Below are 6,912 nucleotides of genomic sequence, written 5' to 3' on the forward strand. Positions count from 1 at the left end.
GGGATGAGATGTGCTCCACTTTAGCACAGATGTACAGGAAACCCTGCTACAGAATAGTTCCTACTAACAAAGCTGAATCCTTTTTGTATAGAAATTGTTTATATTAATGAAAACACTATTGTCTTTCCTGAACATCAATAAAGCCTTGATTGAATTCATTTAGTAATTATAAAAAAGGAGATATTAAGTAACGCGAGGTAAAAAAAAAGTCGGCAGAAAGTTAAGAATAAGAAATGATAGAGTCCAGAGAATGTGATGTAATTGCCTGTAAACACATGTGACACGGTAGGAATAGTGCCTCAGCTACTCAAGGGATCTCTGCCCAGTCAGCCAGGAAGAACGAGTCAGCTGTGCCCTGCTGATGTTCAGATTCCTAAGGGAAGAAGGAAGGAGCTTTATCTTCTCCCACACAACACCACAACTTCACTGTAAGTAGATACTTGCTGAATTTCAGCTAACATTTTATTCCATTTAAAATGAGGAAATAAGACACTTATAAATCCAGCAGAAACTAAGTTAGCTAGACCAATTCTACTAGCCTCTAAAACATTGTTCTGATTATGAAGGTATGTGTTATATTTCAGTGAATTTTACCTTCTGTTATAATAACTGTTCTGTTGAAATGCAATTTTAGGATGGATGCAACTAAAGCTGATGATGTTGCTAAAGCATTTGGTAAATATTGATAAATCAGTACAATTCCACAGCAATACTTCCAATTAGGTTAGCTGGGAGGACAACAATTCTCTACAGCCCTAATTTAACGCCACATTTTTGTGAAACTGGTGTTAAATTCTGAAGACCATTAAACCCTAATAAAACCTTTTAACAAAACCTAGTTCCTTATTAATGAATACGTGTGTCCACTTGAGAAGCAGGTGGACAGCCCTGGAAATGAGACGTTTGGCTAAGAAGAACCACAGCCATGTACTGGTGGTGCCTTACCCAAGGCATGTGCACACTCTGCAGGGAGGGCCCTGAGGAGGTTTCATCTTGAAGTTTTATAGTTTAGTAAGGATTCTCCTCTTGGCTGGCATGCTTGAAATGTGAGAAACTATTCCAAAACTACAAGTAGTGAGCTCTCCTTTACAACATTTCAGTAACATGGTAGGACAATAGGGCCTTTGTGCTTCAGAGTGACTCTAGGACTGAATCATATCATCACAGTAGTTCAAAATTCTCTAAATGGCTTCTCAGAACAACTAAATAGCTTCTAAGAAGAATGGCATGAAACCATTTGAGGCTTAAGGAGAAGCACAAAGTACCACACACTGCAGGCAGCTTTCAACATTGTGAGCAACAAAGTCAAATAAGATAAAGTGAGGATTCACCTCCTTCACTAGCCAGCCAACTTGGGTCTGCCTGCTTTAAGGGTGGTTCTTTTTAAATTCTGCAAGCAGAATGCTTCAGGCTTTCAGGTCCAACCTGTAAAACACTGCCAGGTCTCAGAGTTTCCCAGTATATGCTGAGGTCTTGCATGGAAGATGTTTTCTCAGAGGTTTCATTTTAACATGTGTAACTTGTATTTTCTAATTAGCTCATCTCAAAGATTTAGCAGAATCAAAAAACAGCTGTGGTATTTCTGGGATGCTTACATTTTGCACAGGTTGCTCAAACTGCAATACATTGAAATGTGATCATAGTTGCTTTTCAAGTTCTCCAGCCAATAGACCACTTTCAGATAAATGTGCATTCAATTTGAAGTTCTCAGCAGAATTGCCTCCCATGTATGAGACCATTTAGACATACTGATATGGTCATCTGAGCTGAAGACTTTCTCATCAACCTTTTGCTAAAGGATCAGGATTAGTTTAAAATCCTATAACAATTATAAAGCCCCAGAGCTAAAGCTTTCTATCATTGCTGTGGAGATTGAGGTTTTTACCAACCAAAAAAAGTTGTTTGTTCTTTTTAAGAAAGGGTTTTTTAAGGCAGGACAGGCCCTTTTTACGTTGTAAACCACTCAGGCTGTAGTTTCACAAATGGTTCTGCTAAAATAGCCCAGACCAGGAATGGGATTTCAATACCCCTATCATGCAGAGCAGTCAGAGGGACTTGGGAACAGAAACATTGTGGATTTCAGCTTTCCAGCAGAACCTGAAGAACCAAATGCCATGCTGCAATTAAGGCAAACACTATCACAGGAGGTAAAGGAATATACTATAAATTCAAAGGTTTAAAGCAATCCTTACTTTTCCAGACTACAGTGCAAGAGCTCAGACTTGGACTGCTAGTACTGCCTATTGTAGTATTGCATATATAATTTACTGTACCCTTTTTGATATAATCATTTCTAGTAATAGCAGCAGTGCTATTACTGCAAGCAGCAAAAAAGCCTAACCTAGAAACATCCTCAACATCTCTATAGCAGAAGATTCTCTGTGCAGGTACCAAGATTTCAGAAATACATGGGAAGCAGTAGCCAAGGCAAAGCTGTCCACAAGCAGAGACAGGCCAGGCAAAGAGAAAAATAACATCTACAGCCAAAAGGGAGGGGGAATAAAATCAAACAGCAACAGAATAAAAAAAGCAAAAGACTAAAATGTTTGCGCTTGAAGTAACAACCTGTGCTGTGGAAAAAATTCATGCTGTGGAAACATTGTTAGCTAAAACTATTTCGTTTGAATTCTGCTAGTTTCTTAAGTCTGCTGATACTACAGGAGAAATGATATAAACATTCCACTTAACTTGCTGCCAAAATCCTAGGATCTGTTGCAAAATTACAAAAGTTTTGCAAACTTTTGAAATTTCAAAATAATATCTCATCTCTTCTCAATATTTTTAACAAGTATAGTGCCAGTGACTTCACTAAAACAGATCTTAGCAGGATGTTAGTAAAGGATTCTAGGTCAATATTTCTTCTTCTAAAGAAAACCACCTAGACTGTTGAATTCTCCATCAAATGAAGCCAGTGTCTCTCTGTACTTGTCTAAACACTGATCTCCAACCAGAAAGAATTCCCACTCTATTCCATCCTACTTCTGTTATTCATTGTTTGCCATTTCCCTCAGTGTGCTTTGCTTAAATAATTGATAAGCAATTATCTATTTTAAGCTGAACAGGTGCTTGCTCCAAGACAAAAAAAAAATCAGAAACATACATATATAGTATAGTCTGATGCCTTAATGAGAGAAACCTATACGAGGCAAGGGTCCAGGGAAGGCAAGGAAACTTCTTTCATAGCCAGATAGGAATGTCTATACTAGCATCCTACTCTGACTATCAGAGCTTGCCATGCTGTTAATATGAAATGAAAAATCAATAGCTATTGTTCAGCCACTACCTCCCATCAACTGATGCCCCTGTGTCAGACATGGGAGTGGGTTAATGGTAAAACAAGGCACAGAGGTTGCTAGAAGCATGATTGAGCTGCACATTACAAATGTCCTGGCCCTAGCTTCACACCTATCAAGTGCTCTGTCCCCTCTTGGGACATTAGTGAGCAGCTAGGACAAGCTATGCATCCACACAGCAATCACCTGTCTTGGAGCTACTGCAAGCTTTTCATAGGTAAGATCTTGTGAGGGTCAGTGAATGTCCTGTCCAGGCCTTACCAGAGGGAAAGAACATGGTCTTCTTAAGTGTCTCTTATGGTGAGCTATAGGAGCAAAATCCTTCCCCTTCATCCCCACCCTTAGAAAAGAAAAACAAAAAAATAAACAGAAAAGCCCTACACAACTATATATCTATAGGAAGAAGCCTTAGACAATCAGACTGGTCTGAAAAGCCTCCACATTCTAACTGAAAAGCACTTCAAGCCCCCAGCTTCTTTATAGGAGTAGTTATTGCTAGTTTATAGGAAGAGGTGAGGAGAGCACCTACAAAAAGCTTCAGGGGAAAGCAAGAGGCAGTTGCACCCTAAGAGGAGGCAAACTGGGAGTTAGAGCAGCAAAACCATAGACTGGGTAGGGAACTCACCAAGGGAGCACAGTCCCACAGCAGAAGAGCCAGCCAAGCAGAGCAGCAGCACCAAGTCCTATTGATGCTCCCATGGTGTTTTCCAGAGGTTGTGAGCAGTTCTCCATCTTAGCTGTACACATTGTTGTCTGGGCCACTGAAAAGCACTTCAGTCTAATTGGATTGTTGGCTGGGGTGACCAGAGGAAAGAGTAACATTTTTAGGATGAGAATAACATAAATTTGAAGTTAATGAGGGTACCTGCACATCTCTTCATATTTCCCTGTAAGGTAGAAGTACCCAGAAGCCAAAGTCTGAGACATAGAACTTGGTACAGGCACTACACAAATAAGATTTGCATTCCACTGCAAATGCATTCACAGCCTAATTTAAAGCCAGTTTCTGAAAGTCAGGACTTCTCAGAAGTCCCAGGTGCTACTACTTTCCCCAGAATTATAGGTACTCCAATTCCAGGGTCACAGCATTATTTTTTACTGTGATCTAAGTACATTAAATAAGTATACTGTTTAACAAACTATGGGCACGTTGTATAAAAGATACAAAAATATTAATTAATGTTATACTAATCTATTATTCATAAAACTGCACTAGGGAGATGATGTTCTTAAAGGAATTAGTATTCCTCAGATCTTAAGTCTATTTGGTCTGTTTTTAAGAACTGCAATATTTACCAAGAGTAGTGCCTAGATGACTTGGAAGACAATGAAAAAACATGTTATTTCAGTGCTATACATGCTCCTGAAATATATCCACTGGACAGAATACATTCAGCCTTTTATTACTAAGTTTACGTGTAAAGTAGTTTTTGTTCAGATTTCATTACATGCCTCCAGAAACCAACCACCTTAAGTTTCAAATTTCCAAGAGACAGACTAGTGCTCTGTTTAATTATTAGTGCCATAAACCAGAACAATATTTACCTGCCTATAAGAGAGCTTAGGAAAATCCACTTATCTCTCCTGCCAGGTGCTACATTTCTCACAGTTATTAATAAAATGATCAGAAATACTTATTTCTGAATGGCCTTTACCTGACTTTTCTCTCCTGCCCAGTGTTCTTCCTGATGAAAGTCAACTTGAAAACTGGAAAATATTCTGCACTTGCTCACTGGGAAGACAGAAAGAGTGACTGCTCCTCTACACAAGATCTGACCAGCCAGTTGACCACTAAGCCTTGATTTCTCCTCCCTCCAAATGGAATGTGGCCTGTCAAGTGTGTTTCATGTGGCTCTGCAGTTCATCAGCCTCCCTACATCCTTCTGTTCCTCGTGCAAAAAATGAGTTTCAGTAAGGAGAACCTCCTCTGCTGACATATTAAATGCCCCTCTGCACTGCTCTCTTCTGCCAGTCTTTCACCTTTCATTAGCATTCAGCTTGCACTCACTCCATGGTCTCAAGCAAAGCCAGTCTGTGTGGTGTAGCACACATGCACCTTCCTTCAGGAGTAGAAATTAATCAGAAACTCATCAGAGTACTCAGGGTCTTTCAAAAATTAGTTTCCTGAGGTAAGATTCAGTATTTCCATCCTGCCTCCAACTAAGATTTTGGAAGGTTTGTGTGATGGGAAGACAGGGGTAGGAACAGAGCCATCCCTATGTCCTATGTATGTGTCTTAAAAAAAAAAAAAAAAAAAGATAATCTAGATGCCATGTTCAGAAGGTTTTAAGTTCCACTTAAGATTCACTTTATGACCCCCTCTCACTTCTTTCTCCTCTCCTCCTATCAAAGTAATAAATTCCTGATATCTTATTGATAGTGTTCTACGAAGAAACTGTTGTCTGTTCCTGAGTGCTGTTTGAGATGATGGATGAGTTCACAACACCTGTTACTGCTACATACGTGCAAGTAATTTCCCCCTGCCTGTTTCACTGAAATCTGTTCTTTTCTCACAAAGTCAAACAATCTGCTTCCATTACCAGTAAATATCTCCTAGATAAGCTTTGGAAAGGTCCAAAACTATTTAATAACTTTCTCTTTGTACACTAATAAGATAGACTAGTGGGGGGAAAAAAGGTGTACAAGAAATTTAAATTGAAGCTACTTACAAAGATAGCCCAGCAGATTAAACTCCTCATGCCATGGAAATGTTTTATCTCTTCAGAGCAGAGAGCTAGCACTAAATCTGAGTCCCAACAAAGCTCATGCTATTCCTTTAATTAAGGCTAAAAGAGAACTTTTGTGATCCACAGCTGTATGCTTCCATCTGCACAGAACTGAGTTTTACCTGATTGCCCATTTAACCAAAAAAATTAGTTTACAAATGTCTGCACTTATCTCCTCCTCCTCTAGACATTCATTTATCACCAGGAATATTCACTGAAATATTCTGGAATTATTAAGGAAAAGTTACAGGAACCAATTTTATAATTCCTACAGTCCATTATTCATCTCCAAATATGGTTTACATTAAATTGTATTCATCTAAACAGAGAACAGAAACACAAGAGACTAATATATTCTGATAAATGTAATCGAGGAAAACAGTTCATATTTTGACACCCATAAAGAAGGTACCATGCAGAAACTTCTGCTCTCCAGAGTTCCTTTCCTATATGCTGAAGATCCTGAGTAAAGGAGCTGCAGACACTGAAATGTATTTTAATGTCATTGCACTCTACTCAGATGATAAACATAAGGTGTAAAATACATACAAGCAAAAAACCAAAACTAACAAGAAATTTCAATATTTCAGTCATACCATAAGACCAAACAGGAACTAAGGAATTAAGGATCCACTGATAGAAATTGCTTAATAAATTAAACCTTCAATTTCAGTGCTGAAATCACTGAAAAAATTGAAAAGGTAAGGATCATCAGATATATTGGGATTCTTCCAATTGCTTTTACAGAACTAATAGGGAAAAGGCATAAAACTGTATTTAAATGACTTGGTTTTGCATATGGGAAATAAAATAAATGAAGATGGAGAAAATACACTGAAGCATCCAAAAGAATTTCAAATGTCTGTGATAGATCAGGAGGAACATTGGAATGA

At 38.5% G+C, this 6,912-nt stretch overlaps 1 long non-coding RNA gene across 1 annotated transcript; it reads left to right on the forward strand.

Annotated features, from left to right (window-relative positions):
- The first annotated feature begins 305 nt into the window (after window positions 1-305).
- On the forward strand, window positions 306-6,509 carry LOC107208246. Its single transcript, XR_001523135.1, has 2 exons — window positions 306-428; window positions 4,971-6,509. It is a non-coding gene; the product is annotated as an uncharacterized LOC107208246 (long non-coding RNA).
- The last annotated feature ends 403 nt before the right edge of the window (window positions 6,510-6,912 follow it).

Source organism: Parus major, chromosome 8 (assembly GCF_001522545.3).
Source record: "Parus major isolate Abel chromosome 8, Parus_major1.1, whole genome shotgun sequence".
NCBI classification, from domain to species: domain Eukaryota; kingdom Metazoa; phylum Chordata; class Aves; order Passeriformes; family Paridae; genus Parus; species Parus major.